Consider the following 20,440-nt stretch of genomic DNA (forward strand, 5'->3'; position numbering starts at 1 on the left):
TACACATACTTACGCCCACGATCTCATTAGAATACTTTGTTTTGAAAAAATAATTAGTAAAATAGAATTAATTGAACTATTTAGCACATATCAATTTAAAAAATGCGATCTCAAGCATTAACCCACCGCTTGCACGATCATGAATCGGTGACGTCCGGAAGTATCTACCCTCGGTTATAGCAGCGTAGACTCATGACTCCAGTCGGACCAATCAAAACATGACATATATTCCTTGTTTTTGACATGAGTCATGTTTTTTCCTTTTTTTTTCAAAGCTTTTAGGAACGTGAAAAATTGAGAGAGAAAGAATGACCAGAACGGTGACTATTCACCATTTTATTGTACACACTGAGAAAAGATATGTCCTCAAGCAGGAATAGATCTGCCTGTCTCTAGTTGGGTGCGTTAGCCACTCCGTCATCCAGGAACTGTGATGTTGTCATCACAGATTCCCAACAATATCATGATCACCGCCACAGCCCTACTACCAATATCTTTTCTCAGTGTGTCCAATAAAAAGGTAAATTGTCACCGTTCCGGTCATTCCTTCGCGGTCTATTTTCTATTGGATACGTTCCTAAAAACCTTGAAAAAAGAAAAAAAACATGACTCACGTCAAAAAATTCGACGGATTCAGTATTTTTTTTATTAAAAACATAATGTTTATTCTTCAACAAAACGTCAATGAATATTAGAGAAGGCACCCACTGGACGGCACTGACGCCCATCTTTCGGATACAAGTTCGGATCCTGGTGGTCAACTGCTTTGTATCCTTGGCCCGCCAACTATTTTTGTACACTAGGGCACTGAGAGAGCCGAAAAAATCCCCAATGGGACGGCACTGGGGCAAGTTGGTCGGGTTGCTTTCTTTCGGCACGTACGGTATCTTTTTCTGCTCAAGAAACTCCAACGTCTTCTTGGTGTAATGGGAAGACACCTTGTCCGGCCAGAAGACGTACTTCCCATCGCTCCTTTAAGAACGGTAGAAGAGTTTTCTCAAGACGCTCCTTCTGTCAAGCTTGTTGATTGATGGCCAGACAGCTCGGCTTGAACAACGGATTTGAAATCCCTCTTTCCGATATGGCGATGTACTGCACAACTTGTTTTTTCAAATTTATGCTTAAACTTATATTTTACTTCGGGGGATGTGGCCGACTTGTCGCTGCAATAGTAGCTGTAATTTCCTGGAATGTGGGTCTTCGAGAGCGGAAAGTAACGTTCGTCGTCCAGCACGAACGACGTCCCGCAATAGTTCTTCGTCATCCGCCGGCACTGCGATTTCACGATCGCTATCTGCTCGTCCGCGTACTCGGAGGACCGAGTCTTCTTCCAACATCCATCTGGAGGCTTCAGTGAATCGAGATATGGGAGCAGTAATAATTGCGACCGGCGTCACGCAATCTCGTTCCGTCCTTGTTGTCGAACAGCTTTTTCAACATTTTCCTTTTCTTTTTCATCATTATCTTCGCCGAACGGCCACTATCGGCGTTTTCGTCTCGAAAGTTGTCTACTGTAAACTTGTTTCCACGATGACCATGCGTTTCGTAAAACCGTACAACACGCTCGCGGAGTGCTCGTTGTTTCGACGCCATCTTCGATTGAACTGACAGCACCCGAGCGAAAAGAAACATGCCACCCATTTCTAGGGAGTCCAGAGAGCAATTCGCTTGGAAAGAAACAAGTTTTCGCGCTTATGGCGCATTTTCCTTTTTTTCGTTTTTTTACACGGCTCGATGCGTGAACTTAATGGAGCTGAGTGTCTTTAGTTTATTTACAACAAATAAACAATAACACAATGAAGTTTTATCACAGTTACACAATATTGAGACTGGATATACTAGTGCGAATTGCCAAAAACCAAGGGAAGTGGCAGCAATGGCGAATCGCCCGGACGTGTTGTCGTTAACGTCCAATATTTTTCAAAGTTTTTCAGTGATATAAAATATATTCAACAGAAAAATCAAGTCAATCGTTTAGTAGGTAGTTTTTCCTGTTGAGTTACGTGTTAGTAGGTTGAAATATCGTGAGACAAGTGTGATTTTGCATAAAAATTTGTCGTCACAACTTTGCCATTGAAGTATGTGAAGCAAGACGCGAAAAAATACACCCGTTCGTTCCGCTTGGCGCCTGCAGCGCCGCCTGTACCTGAGTAGCTGATGCAACAATTTCACGGATGGAGAAGAATTCTTCACAGAAATCTCATGAATTTATTTATTCAGAGCTGGTGAGATCGTTTCATGTCATTTTGCAATGCTTGTCTACCTTCATAAATATTTTCCTTTTTGTAAATACGTGCCAGAATCAAAAATATTTTTCATTCTAGAAGTGCGAATATATTGCAAATATCCAATTGATACGTATTCGCGCGGGGCTTATTGTATATGAAGGCGGCCTCAGAATGTACGTGTATGAACAGGCATTCTTGAAATGGGTCGTTGGATGTACAGTAGATCTATCGCCTTTCATTTTCAGGGCTAAACTTGTGTACATTAGACCTCTTTACATTTTGAAAAGGTTTTGACATATACATGGGTCAAGTCAAATTTTTGTTCTAGGTGTGAATTTAAAAACTCTCGCCAAAAATGGCCTAATTTGGACATGATTTAGAGGTGTCTCCAATCAAAAATCGTGTTTTTGCTATGTTTCCATAGTAAGATCACTTACACTCTGATTTAATAGGCTCTACATGCCCAAATATCATGGTCCTTAGACGTATCTTAACATGTTTTAACAGGTGAACATAGCTCTAATCGCAATAGAAAATTTGTTAACTGGATTTTTATATAGAAAAGAATACCAAAACCAAGAAAAAAATTCTCAACTAGCGTAAAAATCTATTATGTGGTTATTGAGGTCGCTGATTACGATTCTGATAACAGAATTTGAAAATTCAAAATGGCGACTTTGCAAATTTTTTTTACGAAATTTGCGAATTTTGTTACAATGATTTTGGATCCGCCGTTTTAAATTTTACATTTTTGAATCAGAATCAGCGACACCGAAAACCTATAAAAAGCTAAAAATAACAGATGAAAAAATCGCATCGCAAAAGGTTGAGCTGCAAATTTCTCGCGTATGTTAGCCGTTTTGGCGATTTCGATTTCGGCGTATAACCATAAGCACCAGCCATTCTCGCTGTGTAGGGTAAGCTGAACACGCATTGCCCTCTGCCATAGCTAACAGGAGAAGTAAATAAAGTAAAGCAGACAGAAAAGCGGCAACATCTGCGAAGCACCCTGCGGTGTCTTTCGGAATTCTTTAGTGGGCGCAAAGATTCGGTTATTCGTCATCACAGTTGCTAGGAAGGTTTCAACAAAGAGGCAAAGCTCTTTTTTCACTGGATGGGCAACTTCTGGAGAAATTGCTTTGTAAAAGTTAGTTTCCCCATATGAAATCTCATGTAGATTCTAAACCGCAGATTCCAAAATATATTTTCATCGATTATGCTAATTCTAAATTATTATAATTTGATAAAAAAAAATCTTCGAATAGAACGCGGTCCTTTGCCAATACCTTCTTCGTTAGTTACACTATTATATGTATGTAGATTTGAGAAAATAGTCCTAAGCGCCGCAAGCAGTTGTATTGCCATGCCATTACCATTTGAAAATATGTAAAACTAAAGTCATATCAAGTTACCGACAACCGCAGGTCTTCCTACAATTTAGTTGAGGCGTGGGAACTGAAGGACGAGAATTATATTCCTTCCCTGCGATTGCAGTTTTACCAAATGGAGAAAAAAATCACCCAACACAAGGGTCCGATTTCCACCCAGCAGAGAGACAGCGGAGCCCAAAGTGAACCAAACCAAACCGAACCAAAACAAGTTCACCTTTCTCTGTGAACTGATGGAAATCATGTTTCAGAGTAGGTAGGTACACGAGACCTGGTTTGTAAGCTGGTTGCCTGCCTATACGTTCCCATCTTTGCCAAAGTCCATTCCAATCCATCCGTCCGTCCGTCCGTTGGTTCCCATCGAATGGTTTAACTGGCTGAAGTGCAGTTACCCCTTATGGAGTTTGAAGCGGCGAAAGCCGGTCTCAAGAAGATGCGGTTCGATGGCTAGAAGTGCCCTGGTGGTTGTTTCCATAAAGATTGTTTTCATGTTCGCTCATGTGCACGTCTGTCGACTCTGGCTTGCCTGTGAACGTCGTAATTGCGCGGCGCGGAACGGTTGGTGGGTGTGTTGGAGGAAATCTCGATTCTCCGTTGGTAGGTACCCTTTGGACACACACGCTTTGAACTTACCAGTCCACAGTGGATGAGGATGCAACAACAGTTCTACAACAGCATTTGCGATTGTTTTGTGTGAGTGTGTGTGCGAGATATTTCTTCTTCCGACATGATGCGAAAGATTCTTCAGCTTTGTGGCATGATGCAGACTGGTCTTTCCAGTGGTATAGACAAGTGGCAATATCATGTCGGAAAGGGAGTTATTGTTTCAACAAGCTGAAAAAGTTTCGAAATGAGTTGCGTAAAAGTTTCTCGAACCGGAACGATGGGTGCCGAAGATGTTTGCTAATAACAAATAACTATCGATGTTATAGGAACCTTTATCAGTATTACGCTGAATATGAATTGAAGTTCTGAGCACATTAGGCGCTTAAAAATAAGCACAACTTTATGCTAAACGTCCATTACGCCATATGGGGTACACCGCCTCACAGAGTCATCAGAATTCAATCAAACTAATAGCAATAACTTCAGTTTTACGGCAAATACTTATAACTGTCGATGTTCAAATGAAACGGTGAGAGCCCTAGTTATTAGTCTTCATTGTTTTGTTAGCAAACCTTGCCTGAACCAGAAGTTATTGCTATTTAAAGACGTTGTTGTTTATAAATAGTACGATTAATGGCTAAAATCAAATCTAGCCTGCTGTCTGCGAATACTTGATGAGTTCCACAAGGCCATTATTTAGTACATCTATTATTCATGTTTGACGCGAACGATCATTCATTCATTCTCAATTTCAAACTTGAAGTATCAATCTTAAGCTTGTACAAATCTATCCGGACGATACGAAACATTACAAAAATATGTCTAAAATTTTGTGTTGACGGTTCCACCCAACTTCTGAGCAAACCTTTATACCTCCATTCCCAAAAATCATATACTAGAAAGATGTTCACTCCAGTGCGCTATTCAAGGTTACAACTCCCAGTTAAAACTCCACCGAAATAACCAACAACGGCGGTGAGGGTAGTTGTGGTGGTGCGACGAACGAATTCGGCTGTGCCACGTGTCCTCTCGCTGCCTAGGAAAATGATGTTTTCGTACATAACATTTATTTTTCTCGAAGTTTCCCTTGGTTCACTGCTTACTGTTCATCAGCATTCACAAGAAAACACTGGTGTCTGGACTGTTCTTATATGGTATACACATACATACACACTAACACAAAACCGTCAGGGTTATCCATCTTCGGGTGGAATGTCCTGCTTCGCGGTTTGTATTTAGTCTGTTTACACTTTCAGCGCTTCTTGATAAAAGGGGGTTTGGTGAATTGTTTACTTTGTCAAAAACGCCCTAGAACGAAAAAGTGTGGGTAACGGAAAAACACCGCAAATTTAGCAGCAGAGTGTAAACAGAAGAAAAAGAAAACTTATTTCCATGACAACGGCAGCCACACAGGCACTTGTTTTATCTGTTGCGGTTTTTTCTGTTGATTCCCTATTTTCATTCAACACAACATTGTATAAAAAAACTCATTGGCTATGTAGGTATGCTGGAAAATCTAAACCAGCTTCGGCTAAATTCAACAGCAGGATGGCCTAAATTTGTACAGCACACACAGACAGTCACACACTCGACAGGCCCAAGCGGAAACGGAGCTGGGGTTGTTTTTTTCCATCACGGGCTGAAGGTCAAAAAGGATATTTGAAGCTGGAACGTATTTTTCCGGTCGGAAAATAAATGGTTGGTTGGTTGGAAAGCTTTTTTTTTTTTGTTTATCAATGATTTATCGTATCATGATGAGTCTGTAGCATTAGCTTGGCCACAGGGTTTAGTATTTTATTTCTTAAGGATGGAATGAGAGCTGTATCAAAATTGAAATGTTGTTTTTGTATTGTGATTAATGATTTGTTGCTGATAAATTTGGCGCTGCTCCGAATCGAACATTACTTTATCGCCAAATCAGAATGTTTTGAAGCCAAATTGTTTGTTTTAGCTTCCAGAACAGCAGTATAAATTCACGAACCCTGTCCGAAAACTTTCAATTTATTTGGTGATCGTATTCGCTACAGATATTTTCGTGGATTGTATACTATTCCCCCGAAAATAACTTCCCAGAACGCCATTCCCCAGAATTCAACTCCCCAGAATACTTTCCCCCAGAATATACTATTCCTCAGAAAGTCATTTTCCAGAATGTACCATTCCCCAGAATTCCACCGTTTCCCAGAAAGTCATTCCCCGGAAATGTTTTACTTTCATTGTACGACATTCTTTGCTTTCGATTCGGACACATTGTGTTGAAACCAAAAGTTAGGATGACATACCGAAGTGTTTTCTCCAGAAAGAACTGTTCTCCAGAAAACTTTTCCCTCGAAAGTAACAATTCCTATAAAACAATATTCCAGAATGTACCCTTCCTCAGAAAACTCTTATCCAGAATGAACCAGTGTTCAGAAGTTCATTCCCCAGATATAACCATTTGCCAGATATTTTTGATAAGATGGCAAGAGCACCCGTACGGCTTTGAATTGGGAAAAATCTTAATGAAAAGCAAAAATCTTAGTCAGAATGTTGGCCATTTTGCAACACTGGACAATAGCAGTATTTTTACATGCAAGACATACATGTAGGACAAATTGCAGAATTCAGTACAGTACAACCAAAGGAAGCCCCCCCTTCCTAAGATCCGAAGGAATGGAGCAGCGTTATGTAAGTAAGGTTATGTGGTGAAACCAAAACTTTGTACGTTACCTAGGTCGAGAAACTGATGCGGTTTAAAGCTGCTGAGGATTAGCCGCCGAAAGCGGCGGCTCCTCGCAATTAAACCAGTTATCCATTAGCGTACCCGGTTTACTTGAACATAGAAATTTATTCCTTCTTTCAAACATGAGCAGTTCTTTGAATCTTCATGCGAAATAACTCTTGCACGCAAACTTGAGATCTTTTCGTCTGGCCGGTTTATTCAAACATAGGTGTTGATTCCATCTTTCGAGCTTTCCTTGAATCTATATTAAAATCGAAATGAATGCACATTTTGACAAATGGTCACCCAAATAGTGGGTTTTTAGAGCATTTATCCTTTTTGCCTTTCTCCTATAGAAAGGTTATGCAATTACTCTGAACATCGTAAACCTAATCCGGGCCCAGAGGGCCGTCAGTCATATACCATTCGACGTGTGCGTATGTGACTGCCTGAACCGATTTTTTCAAACTTAGGTACAACGTTCCCATAGGCTGCTATTGAATTTCATTAAATTCCGACTTCCGGTTCCGGATTTACGGGTTGAAAAGTGCGGACACACAGCAAATTCTCATTTTTGCCTTTCTTCTATAGAAATCACTCTGAACATCGTCAACTTAATCGTCATTTTTTTACTTGTATAGGTTTTCTGTATTTCAACAGGGGCGTAATTAGGGGAATACGGTGAGGGATACCCCCTCTCCCCCACATCACTCACCATCTTTTCCTAATCCGCCCTTCGCTCATCATGTACCTCCCTACCCGAATAAAATTTTCTAGTTCCTCCAGAATAAATTTTCCTAGTGGGTCTGTAAAACCAGTGAAAAATTTGGTTTGAAATGATTTTGAGTTGAGAAACTAATTTAAAATTTCTTAACAAGTTGAAAATTTTTGGCGCGGTCCAAACTCCCGAACCCTCCTCCTGGATCCGCTGCTGATTTCAAGTGTTTCATCGTCGACACAGCAACTCAAGTTCGAAGCTGTCAATTCATTGTACGTATGTGTAAATCGCACTGAATATGTAATAGACACTTTCACCATTATATTAAACATACCCAGCCATGGAATCGTAGTTTGGATAAATGAGAAAGGCACAATTGCACCACCAGGTGGATTAAAACGGGTTTTTGCTTTGGAAATGTTTAGTACGTAAAAGTACAATACACCCGATTGCTCGGTTTACCCAAATATGTGGCACTAAATACGCTCGAAAGTAAATGGTAAACGGTACTTGTACTTCACGACTGTTATGACAAATGGCGAAATACCATTTCATGCCTTTGTTCAAACAATATTATGCAAAATGGCTTTATGTTGTAATCTTGTTCAGAAGTTGGGACAATTTTTAAAGTGTTATGTGACACTGTTAGTGCTGATTATTTTTCATATGAATACATTTTCTAAGAGTTTCTAGAGCGAGTAAAGGCGCTTTAACCTAGGCTTAATGAGCCAGGGCAAGGTGTAAATACCTCTGTCCCATCCCGAAGGTCCAAAGGAGTGACATTAACCTTCTTAGTAAAGTCACTCCCAACGTTTTATCCTAACCCCCTATAAATTGAAACGGTCGGTACGGTTGTCCTCGTTTCTTCTTCATTCAAGTTTCAAGACGATTCGTTGGTTGAACTGGTCATTAAATGAACAATTCAATTGCCGTATAATATTGAAACATCTTCAAACCCAACTCTGCACAGTAGGCCTGGCCGTTTTAATATTTGCGACATATTGTAATATGCTTCAAATATTAATGTTGACAAGAAAAACACTAAAGAATTACTGCAGTGTTTTCCAGGATGCTTTTCAATACTGGCTGTGTAAGGGTTAGAATAGAATAGAATAGAATAGAATAGAATAGAATACATTTTCTAAGAGTTTCCCTTCCCTTCTTTTGAGTTTCAATTTTTGAAACATTTGTTTTGGGGCACTTTTGAAGGTACGCAATGTCTATTTAGAATCTTTCGATATAGTGACTAGGATCAAAGTTTCTTATTCGATGCGTTTCATTGATAGTATTCATATGACGGCCATATCAATGAAGGCATTTCTGGTTGACCGTCCCGGTTACAAAGAAAAGATAATTCATACAGAACTCCACGACATTCCCAGTGGGAGCGGTTGGTGTTCTGTTTGAAACCGTTAACCCCTCTTTTGGTCTTCGTTGCGGTTTCCGGGTTTCGGTTTTCCCAGTCTAGATCTTTTGGTTACAAAAAACTTTCCTGAAATACTTTTATTACGTTAGTGAATGGTGAAATGGATACTTTCGACAATCTATAGCTAGCTTGGGGTGAGAGTCAGATTTTAGAAAAGCGCGAGCAAAAATTTGATAGCTTGAAGACCATTTTTATGAACTATTAGCAAGGTGATAAAATGTTTTTGTTAATAGCCAAAAGGTTTGGATTGGAGAGAATTGAAAAATGAATTCCGCAGCGACGAGAAAAAGGGTGGCTAGCACTTTCTGGCGAAATTCAAACCGCTCCTATGTCACAAACAGACTGGGTGCGTCATTGGCGATATGTATGAAATATCTAGTATGACAGGCTTTCTGTATCTGTAGCTTGAAAGGTGGAATTTTCGTTGTGATCGGGACCGTCAACCAGGAACGTCTTCAATCATTTTGCCGTCATATGAATACGATAAATGAAACGAATCAAATAAGAAACTTTGATCCAAGTCATGGTCTCTAGCATCTGTAAATAAACATTGCTTAACTTCAAAAGTGTATTAAAACAAACGTTTCAAAACTTACCCTCATAAGTGCAACTCATGTTTAAAAAAGGATATTTGTTTTATTAAAAGTATTCATATTACTAACACTCAGTACCAACAGTGCAACACAACGCTGGGAAACGCTCCCAACTTTTGAGAAAGACTATTCTGTGAAATTCATTATCATTTTAATATAGATTCAAGGAAAGCTTGAAAGAAGGAATCAACACCTATGTTTGAATAAACCGGGCAGACGAAAAGATCACAAGTTTGCGTGCAACAGTTATTTGGCAAAAAAAATTAAAGAACTGCTCATGTTTGAAAGAAGGAACCAATCCCTATGTCTGAGTAAACTGGTTATACAAAAATATCAATGAAAACCAAAAAATTTATTCAGAATGTTGGCCATTTTGCTCCCCTCGAAAAATGCAATGCAAGCAGCACTGGATAATAGCAGCAATTTGACATGTAGGACAAATTGCAGAATTCAGTACATGTTATCCACCTGCATGTTAGCCTGCCAGGGACCGCCGTTTTCGACGGTACCTCCTATTGGGGCCATGCATAAATGATGTAGCATTTTGGGGGGTAGGGAGGGTATACCAAATTTGTGACGAAGTGTGACGAGGGGGAGGGTAGGGTCAGAAGTTGTGCGACGTAGCATTAAGTTTAAAACCCATTGTTTAGAGAAAACAACTCAATGATCCTCCATTTCCAAGAGAAATAAATTTAAATTTAAACAAGTTACTTTTGACGCGGTTTTTCATGAGGTAAATTTTACGTTTAGCGGAATTACAAGTTCGCAAAAATACGAAAAGATTTTGTATGCGGATTTAAGCCATTATTGCCCAGCCTACTATATATAGTAGGTGATAAGAAGAACTCCTATTACTAAAACAATAACGCAGAACAGGCATTATAAATGAGTTAATATTGTTCATATACTCTTGCAGAATACGTTTAGAGAAGTTAGAGTGGTTAAACCGGTGTTTATGTTTTGTTTTCAATCAATTTTCCCTTAAGAGGATACACATTTCTGTCAGGATGAAAAAAATCGAATTTTTGTAAATTAGATATTCTGCAACTACATACGCTGAGAAAAATTTTCTCAAAATTTCATTAAGATCGGAATACTACATCTTGAGTTACAGTTATTCATAGACCGCTACCCATTCACCACTTGTAGGCGGTGCGTAGTGTTTGATACGCTAGACCGTTGACTCGCTGCACCGACAGTAAAACTCGATTATCTCGGAGTTGTATTTTGTTGAAAAGTTCGTTCGCGGGGATCACGATATCTCAGGAACCAATTAATCGATCAAGCTTAAATTTTCACTGGTTGTTCCTTGTTATATCAGCTGCTTTGAGTACGAAAATAATTTTACTGGAATGACCACATATTTTTTCCGATCGGAAAACTCAATTTGTGATGCGCGTGAAAAATAAGTTGGGCAATAATGGGTTAACTTGCTACATTGGTTAGCTAATGTTGCCAGCTAGCAGACTTAGTTTGGTAGCTGAATTAAATTTTCACTTCGGATTCAACCAAACAAAATTTAGTAATTTAATTAAGATGAACGTATGCTTCTTAGAATCATTGGCGGCTGCAGGATTGTGAACTGAGAGAACTTCTCTTCATGCTCCTCTTGCCATATAAAATTTAAAAAAATTATTAACACTATATTTGTCATTGAATGGGCTTATTTTTAACGCAATTTGCCTTTTTAATGAAAATGTTGATAGTCAAACATGTATTTCAAATAATTGAAAAACATATGTAATTTTTTTCATCCCCCAGCCGCTTTGCACGGGACGATGGGGAGGGCGTAGGTAAATGCTACGTTATTTACGAGGGGGAGGTTAGAATTTTGTGACCAAATGCTACGAAGGGGGAGGGAGGGGTCAAAAATCGCCGAAGAAAAAAAAATAAAAGGGTTGTGTACAGGACACGACCACGGTGACATTAAAGATGTAGCTTTTTTCGAGAGCGTGCAAATGAATTTTATCTATCACACATATCGACTCACGTTCGTGTTCACTCCCCTGTTTTCATATGTTACAATTTGCTATATACCCTCCCCATCAAAACATAATTTTTATTTTTTATTTATTTTTATTTATTTCGTCAATCGATGTAGACTGGTATAGTTACAGTAATGTTTACATTTTTCTTATTTACTAAAATATATATATATATACGTAATTTTATTATAAATAAAACAATTTCAGCTTTTACAGAATCATTTTCTTATGCGTTAGAATTTCTTTTATGTATAAAATATTGTGTGAGTTTTAGTTTGGACATTGTAAAATCAATTGATTCGCAATAGCGGTTATAAACAGCCATCATTCGATTTATAGGGCCATATTTTGCATAATTTGTGCGATATGGAGTTATTGAGAATATGCTTCGGTTTCGTAGCTGTCGAGAAGGTGCATAAAAGTTCAATTTGGATAAAATTTCGGCTGAATCAATACGATGCGAGACGATATTATTAATGAACGAAAGCATTGCAAATTCACGACGTTCCTTCAATGTTTGTATATTGATAAGCATGCAGCGTGCTTCATAAGATGGCAAAGGAAATGCTATCCAACCTAGTTTACGAAGGGCAAATAATATGAATTGTTTTTGTACAGATTCTATTCTTTCTTCATGTGTGCTTGAAAAAGGGCACCAAACGATGCTGCAATATTCCAATATCGACCTAACATAAGCAATATATAATGTTTTGATTGTATACGGATCTACAAAATGATAACTAAAGCGTTTTATAAAACTGAGCATGTTGTTAGCTTTGTGAATAATTGTGTTATAATGATCAATAAAATTTAACTTGGAATCTAATATAACGCCTAAATCCCTAATTCTTTCACATTTTGCTACAGTCTGTCTTCCTAAGGTAATCACAACATTCGATGTTTGTCGTTTTCGACTAAAAGTGATTGAATTGCATTTTTTCACGTTTAGCTGTAGGAGGCTTTTTTGACACCACGTGTGGAAAACTAGAACTTCGTTTTGGAATGTATCAATATCCTCGGCATTTCTTATCTCCAAGTAAAGTTTCATGTCATCGGCATAGATTAGTACTTTCAGTTTTTTGAGAAGGAAGGAAATATCGTTCACATATAAAATAAACAATAGAGGTCCTAAATGAGAGCCTTGTGGAACTCCTGAGGTGACTTCAATTGGATTAGATTGCTTTCCTTTGAATTTGATTATTTGCTGGCGGTTGGATAGATATGATTCTAACCACGTACGCAGCTCAGGCTCAATTCCCATCTTTTTTAATTTATAAAGTAACATTGGGATGTCGATTCGATCAAATGCTTTACTAAAGTCTGTGTAAAGTGCTTCCACGTAGTTTCCATTGTCCATTGCAATCAGTGAATAGTTAATAAATTCTAGTAAATTTGTTGAGGTCGAACGACCTTTGAAGAAGCCATGTTGGAGGTTAGTAATTCTGTTTTTTATTTGAAGAAATATTTTTTCGTTAATGATTGATTCAAAAAGTTTCGGAATGCTGGAGATTATGGCTATTCCACGATAATTGCGAACGTCAGATTTTTTCCCAGATTTATATATAGGTACTAAGAAAGAACTCTTCCATGTTTTGGGAAACTCTCCAGATTGTAAAGACATATTAAAGAGCCAGAACAATGGAGTTGTAAGCTCGGTTGCTAGGTTTTTCATAAATAATGGTGGAATTCCATCAGGGCCAGCACCTTTTGATGAATCCAAATGGTTTAGAGCATTGAAAATGTCCTCCACTATGACATGACTGACGCCAATATCCATAGGAAAATCTGGAAGAAAAGCAAAATAATCGCGATCGCGGTCTTGTTCAGAAAAAGTTGTATATATTTCTTGGAAGAATGTTGCAAATAGGTTGCAGATTTCTTTCGGGCTATTATGTACGTTGTCATCCAAGTGCATTGTTGATGGGAAATTATCTGATTTTAATTTAGTTTTGACGTAGTTAAAAAAATTCTTTGGACTGGATTTAATCTGCTGTTCAGTTTTGGAGTTGTAATCCGCAAGTGCAGAATCTATGGCAATATTTAGTTTATCGCAAATGTCGAGATATTGTTCCAAGTGCTCGTTATTTTGATTTTTCTTGTATAGCTTGTGGGCTTTTTGTTTCCTATTTTTCAGATTTTTAATTTGCCTATTGTACCAAATAGGATGCTTCGAGCTACCGTGTCGTCTTTTCTTCTTAATGGGCACCTCTTCATGAATAATTTCGAAAATTATTTTGTAAAATACGTCCAGGGCGGTTTCAATATTCGCTTCATTCCTAAGAGTATTTTGCCAGTCGACATTACCTACCTTCCGTCTGATATTGTCATAATTAGCTTTATGGTATTCAAAGACTTCCTCAAAGTCATAGACGTTGGGTTCTTGATTTTTATGGATGAACAAAGAAAATTCAATAGCAGTATGAAAAGCTTCATTTTTCCACAAAGGAGCCAAAGATTCAGATACACAGAAATCATCCTGAGTGTTTGTAAATAAAAGGTCAAGATAGCAATTCTGTTGATTTTTTACATGATTAATTTGATTTAATCCTATGCTAGCAGTTTTGTCAAAGATGAAATTCAATGTTTCGTTTTCTCCTACGACTGGGATTAGAATATTTTCATTTTCAGAATCCGGAATAAAATCGGCATTGCGCTGGTTAAAGTCTCCGTAAATGTGAACTTTGACCTCGACCGGAAGTTCAAATAAAATTTGTTCAGCAATTTTGAAAAAGGCTTCATACGATGATATATTAGCATGCTCTGGTGGGAAATATACAGAGGCAAAAACATGTATTTCACCTGAAATGCTCGCTTTAACCCACACATGTTCAAATTCTTTAAACTTCACTGTGGGAAGAATTTCAGAATTAAATTGAGCCGAAACGCCTATAAGAACTCCTCCACCAGACTTCTTTTGAGATACTAAAAGATTTCGGTCGTCTCTGAATACGTTAAAGCCACTACCAAAAATTTCCTCACTTTTTATGCTATCGTTCCAACTTGTTTCAGTGCCTAAAATAACAGAATAAGAGGAGCTCAATACATTACTATAGATTTTGCTCATTTTAGATGCGCTCTGCATACGATTAAAATTTTGACAATATATCAAAATTTCTGAAAGCGTTTCTGATAAAGTTAATGGCAATTTGTCATACTTAGAAATATCATGCAAAACTATTGATCCGTTTTCATCCGTAACCGGTTCGTCATGGTCTGCCTCTGAAGAGTGCGTTAGGTTGGACGAAAACACGAATGCTCACAGGAACAAGCTGAACAGCGCTGAGAAAAGGAATTCGTCAGGACAGGGGTTACAAACCTATCTGGTGCGAAAGTTGAGTTAAATTGATGTACAACCGGGTATGGATTCAGTGTTTCACCACGTTGAAACCTGATACCACGCTGATTTTCAAACGGAGGCCTAGAGAATTGCACCCTTGCCGCCGCAAGTAGATCCTTATCCCGGGGAAGAGAGTTGCCAGCTGTTGGACGACCGCATTGCGTATTGTTGTTGTTGTTGCGATTATTGCTGCTATTGTTGTTGCGATTGTTGTTACGATTATTATTGCTATTGTTGTTGCTATTATTGTTGTCATTGAGGTTATAGTTATAATAACTGCTTCTGGATATCTGATGTTTATTTGTCTCATTAGTATTACGGCTACGTTGGTGTCTGTTTTTATTGCGATCATTTATTACCCGATGCAACTGCTTTTTATTAGCTTTTCTTCGTGCCATCGCCCTATCTTTCATCTTTTGCTGTTGAATTCTATGCTGATTACGTGTGTCGTACTCCGTCCAGTCAGAGCGCCACACTTTCTTCGAACCCAAAAAGCGCCACCCTTCAGTGGCTTCGGCAGTGGAACGGTGACCTGAGTCACCCGATTTTGTTGATTGAGCATTTAATTCGTCCATCAAGCTGGGGCCCGCTGGTGGCAAACAAGCATCGCGTATACTGCTATCCAAAGTGTTAATTGAGCCGGCAAGAGATTGTACTTCTTTGAGAATGTCACTGCCAACTGAATTTGTTATAATTTTCACTTCGTCTAAAACTTCACGTGTAGGACGCGATTCACTCAGGTAGTGTTCATTACAATGAGCTGCCATATCTATGGTAAGGGTGCTCAAGTTCTGAACTTCGCTGCAGATTTTTTTCAATTCTCTGGTCAAATCGGCAGTGAGATCATTTACATACTCTTCAATGTGTTTTTTGTGGATCCCATAGATATGTTGAATAGTGATGTGATATGGTTTTTCAGCGTGACCAGCTCATCGGCCTTATTAAAAGAATTACTGTCAATGGCCTGCGATAGTGCCGATACAGCATTTGCCACTTGCGACGATGTGTTTATGTTCACATTCGCCACTGATTCTTTAAGCTGCAGCTCAACATTTTCGAATAAGTCAACAATTGAATTGAACTTTTTTATGTCGGCTGCTATTTGTAAGTTGCAGTCCGTTTGCGTAGTTATAGATTCAAATAATTTTTCCTGTTGGTACAGCACTTTTCGTGTGTCTATGCCTACCTTTAGATTATGCTGGCAATCTGCACACAGGGGAATCATGAAGTGCGAGATAAATTCTTCTTGATTTCGCTGGACTCCTACACAAGCTGCGTGATAACATTTATTGAAGGTCTTTTACCGGTAATCAATTAATTAATCAAGTATCTCACTAGGTGATTGGCATTATTTGGCTGATCCATCTAGTAAAAATGAGCTGGTCTGTCCAGAAAATATATTCAAAAGAAAAATTCCATATTGAGAGCTGTGATGAGGAAGCCCACGCCCGCCAACGGAAATATACAGATTCTCCATGAAATATGAAATTTCATTTTCCATTTAAATTTTCAATAATGTACTAATGAACTTAAGTAAACAATCTTAAGTTTAAGTATTTCTTGATCGATTAGTGGTGGAAAAAATGAAATTATTTGATAAATTACATTGTTATGCAACGTTCGCACTACCAGTTAAAACGGGTTTTTATGCTATCTTGGCGACATTTTTCTTGTTGCTAATTATTAAAACGTGTTATAACTATGTAGTGTAAACATTGTATTATTAAACCAATTCTGCAGCGTTTTATGTTATATAGGTGTTTTATGTGGTAATAGGACTGACATAATTATATCTTCAGTACAGCGGTTTGTTTCATAATTTAAAACAGATTTATTTTAAAATTTAAATTAGTATCCCCAACCGTTCTATTTGTTGTATACTTTAAAACGCAATTAGAACTGTGCTTTAAATACATAGGGTAGGACAGATATTCTGACTGGATAAACTGCGAAAACAATTTTAAGTCCAGTAATGCTTAAGACATGGCTTGAATTTGAATCGAAAAAGAACACCCGCTTCAACTGCTGCTGGGACGGTAAGTTCTGTTTTAAAATTTGCCGTTGTGTGCAGTACGAAACAAAAGTGTTTGAAATTAGAAAACAAAAGGTTCTGCTGGGAATGTGATTGTTTCCGATGCAATTACATTCAGAGTTTTCACGCAGGGGATACAGGCCGTGTAAATGAAAACCGCGTAAATTTAAAAAAACGCGTTTATGAAAATCGCATAAATTTCAAAATCCGCGTAAAAAAACCTGAGTGTACTCTCCTATATAAAATACTACGCTGCTGAACAGTGCAATAACTACAGAAGCACGTTGTCAGATGCCTTACTGATAAAAAACATATAACCAAAATATGACACATGAAAAGCAATAGGCTCTTTACCCTACGCAGCTACAAAGCGCCGTAAACATGGATTAACAAGTTACAACGCACACGCATGCATAAAAATAAATATATTTTTTTCAAGCGTAACACTCTTAAGCAGCACACACCGTATTGAATTGAAAATCCAAACCACCCCGCCCACCCACTTTGCAAATCATTCTGTGACACCGTGCTGGTATCCGAAAAATCCGCACACGGCCACCGCTGCCGAAAATGCTTAGCGTCTACCGCTTATTGTAGTGCCCAGACGCTGCAGCCATGATCTTACCCATTCGACTCGACATAAGAACAAAAACTGATTCAAACGGGTACGTGTCACCTCTATTTATAAACTAACCGTATATGGTTTAGTCACTTAGGTGCGAGTGTGTGCAAATGCCAACGTTACCGAAAATCGATAGCGCTTATTGCATCGCCCGGAGACGACGTTGCTCGTATGGGATAAGAGCAATAACTGATTTAAACGGACATGCGATGCTTCTATTTATGACTTTTCGTGTTACATTGAGCAACTAAGCTGCCCTCTCTTGACGGCTGTGTCTGAGAAATCTGCCTCACGAATGGTAATTTTCCCGTTTTTCGTGAACTTTTTAATTTTACCAATTTCCAAAAGTCTACTTTTATTGGGGAGATATTAAATTATTACCAATATTTAAGTTAGGTGTTTCTGAATCGGTTGGTGTATGAATGATTAAAATCCATCTAGTAATATCGGAGTTATAAGCGTGCAAACCTTACATAGTTTCGTTACATGGGAGATGCTTTAGATTTTAGAATGACACCTAGCCCCAGATAGTGGAGTAAGACATTTTTAATGTCAAAAGCTACGTCATTTGTGTATGGCCCCTAAGTAGCTTTACACCGCATTAGTCCCTTGAATTAGATAATGCGCAAACCTTTGGCTTCACCACAAAAATGAAGAAAAAATTAACTTTTCTGGGGAATGGGGTATTCTAGGGAATGACTTTCTGGGGAATGGGGCATTCTGGATAATGGCTTTCTAGGCATGGTACATTCTGGGGAATGACTTTCAGGGGAATCCTACATTGTGGTAGATGGAATTCTGGGGAATGGTATACAACCATTGTCGTGTAATGAAGGAATCTTAATCCCATCGCTACTTCTTATCACGTGTTTTGGTTTGTTCTGCAAAACGAAACATTCGATTTGACCTAACGTGTTGAATAATATCAGTTCTGAACTGCGCAGGTAATGACACTGTATGTAGGCGACTTTTGTAAGCCTAAGCTCCATTTTCACTGTTAGAAAATATTCCACTCACGAAGACGTATCGATCTCGGTCGCATAAAACAAAATTACAAATTAACAACCGCCGTGTTGGGCTGCTCTGCTCTGAATATTTGCTTGAGTTTCATCAACCTTACATATGTGTCCAGTTTACATCCACATCGTAAAGGACATGCGATGTGAAGTATGTACTCTAAGCACCATATCCAACAATCGAGTCAACTTAAACCGTATTTAAAACTCTAATCGACAATTTTTCTTTTATTTCAGATACCCAACATCATTGAAAATTGACCAGGTTGTTTCACACACGCAAGTATGAAAAATTCAATTGTTTATCTCTTCAGTAATTCGGCTATCTTTATCAAATGTTGTGCCAAAAATTGTCTGCTAAGCATCATTTGTGTGCTAATAGGATTTGCAATTAAAGGGTTCCACTACTAGAATTTCTAAAAAATTAAAGAAGACGAAAACAATACATAAAGGTTCAAATGTTCAATTCTGCCGCAACGCCTCTTATGTATACCCCGAGTGCACTGAAAACTTTAACCGCGTTTTTATTGAAACCACTTTTTTGAGCTGAAATCGAACAAATGATTTTTGATCTTTTTAAATTTTCATAGTATATTCAATACTACTTACTCCAGCGACATGAGTAGGATTTTATTTTTCACCGGTTGATTTTTTTAAAATTACCAAATTTGTGTCGTTTTTATGACATTTTCGACATTTTTTACTCAAAAGTGCGCCATTTCGCGAAAAATCAAAGTACCGAAAAAATCGCGTAAAATTTCCGGCCGTGGACCTTTGCCAAAAAACGCGCATGGGAGAAAATGCAACACAGCCGCTAACTTTTGATGAAATTACTCGAAAAAAATATTTTTTGTTATTCATTAATTATGTTATAAACCCCATTCATAAAGATCTCGATTCATCTCTTTATTGCGTCAAAAAAATTTCCCGAAATATGCTTATTTTTTCATGCTCTACAGTGGTATAACCCCTTAAGATAAATATTTTTTTCATCAATTTTTAATAGGAATGTTCCTTGAAGTTTTAGGTATGAAATGTTCACATTAATTGTTATTCCCTTTTCCTTCCCCTAGGTTGAGGGGTTTGACGGTTTTGGAAACATTATCAAGCATATTGCGTGCAGCAGTGTTTATTCGGCATGTTATGATTCCTTTTATTAGTATATTCTGTACTATACACTATACTCATATAGGTAAAACCGTACAAACGCTCATGGCCTTCGCGATAACACAAACCTGCTCACAAACGCGACCATGCAATTGCAATCCTCTACACACACTTACGCCCGCGATTGCACCAACATTAAAACACCGCGGTAGTTAAGTAAACGTAGCACCTATAAACATCCAAACGTGGTCTCATATATTAACCCACCACTCGCGCGATCAAGAAACGGTCTCGTCCGGAAGTCCATCCTTGGTCCTAGCAGCCTACACTAATGTCTCCAGTTGAACCAGTCAAAAAAATGACGCTCATGTTCACTAGACAACACGTTCCACGGCGACATGACCTGAAACTTTAGTGATATGGGGAAACTGACTCTCTTCTACCATCTGTACCATACACTAAAAATTATGCATCATATTTACGGTCCGCATACGATCATTCAAAAATACATGCCACATGATTATGAAATCGAAACACGTGACAAACACGTTAACATACAAATGCTTGATTCTTTCGCGATCATCCACGGCACCTACACCCGCGATCTCGCAAACATGATCCCGGTGATAACGTCTCCGCGCTTATAAATTTTAAAAACTGGTCTCTAGTGTGAACCTTAAA

The 20,440-nt window shown here is 38.3% G+C and overlaps 1 protein-coding gene across 3 annotated transcripts in view; it reads left to right on the forward strand.

Annotated features, from left to right (window-relative positions):
- Positions 1–20,440, forward strand: part of LOC131692488 (uncharacterized) — a 229,758-nt gene that overhangs the window by 124,051 nt on the left and 85,267 nt on the right. For 2 of the 3 annotated variants that reach the window (XM_058979571.1, XM_058979570.1), the window contains exon 8: positions 18,890–18,935. The gene's annotated coding sequence lies outside the window, so the exon portion shown is untranslated. Of the gene's footprint in view, positions 1–18,889; positions 18,936–20,440 lie in introns of those variants that run through there. The other variant, XM_058979569.1, reaches the window with a different exon arrangement.

The sequence above is a fragment of the Topomyia yanbarensis genome, chromosome 3 (genome assembly GCF_030247195.1).
Source record: "Topomyia yanbarensis strain Yona2022 chromosome 3, ASM3024719v1, whole genome shotgun sequence".
NCBI lineage: Eukaryota > Metazoa > Arthropoda > Insecta > Diptera > Culicidae > Topomyia > Topomyia yanbarensis.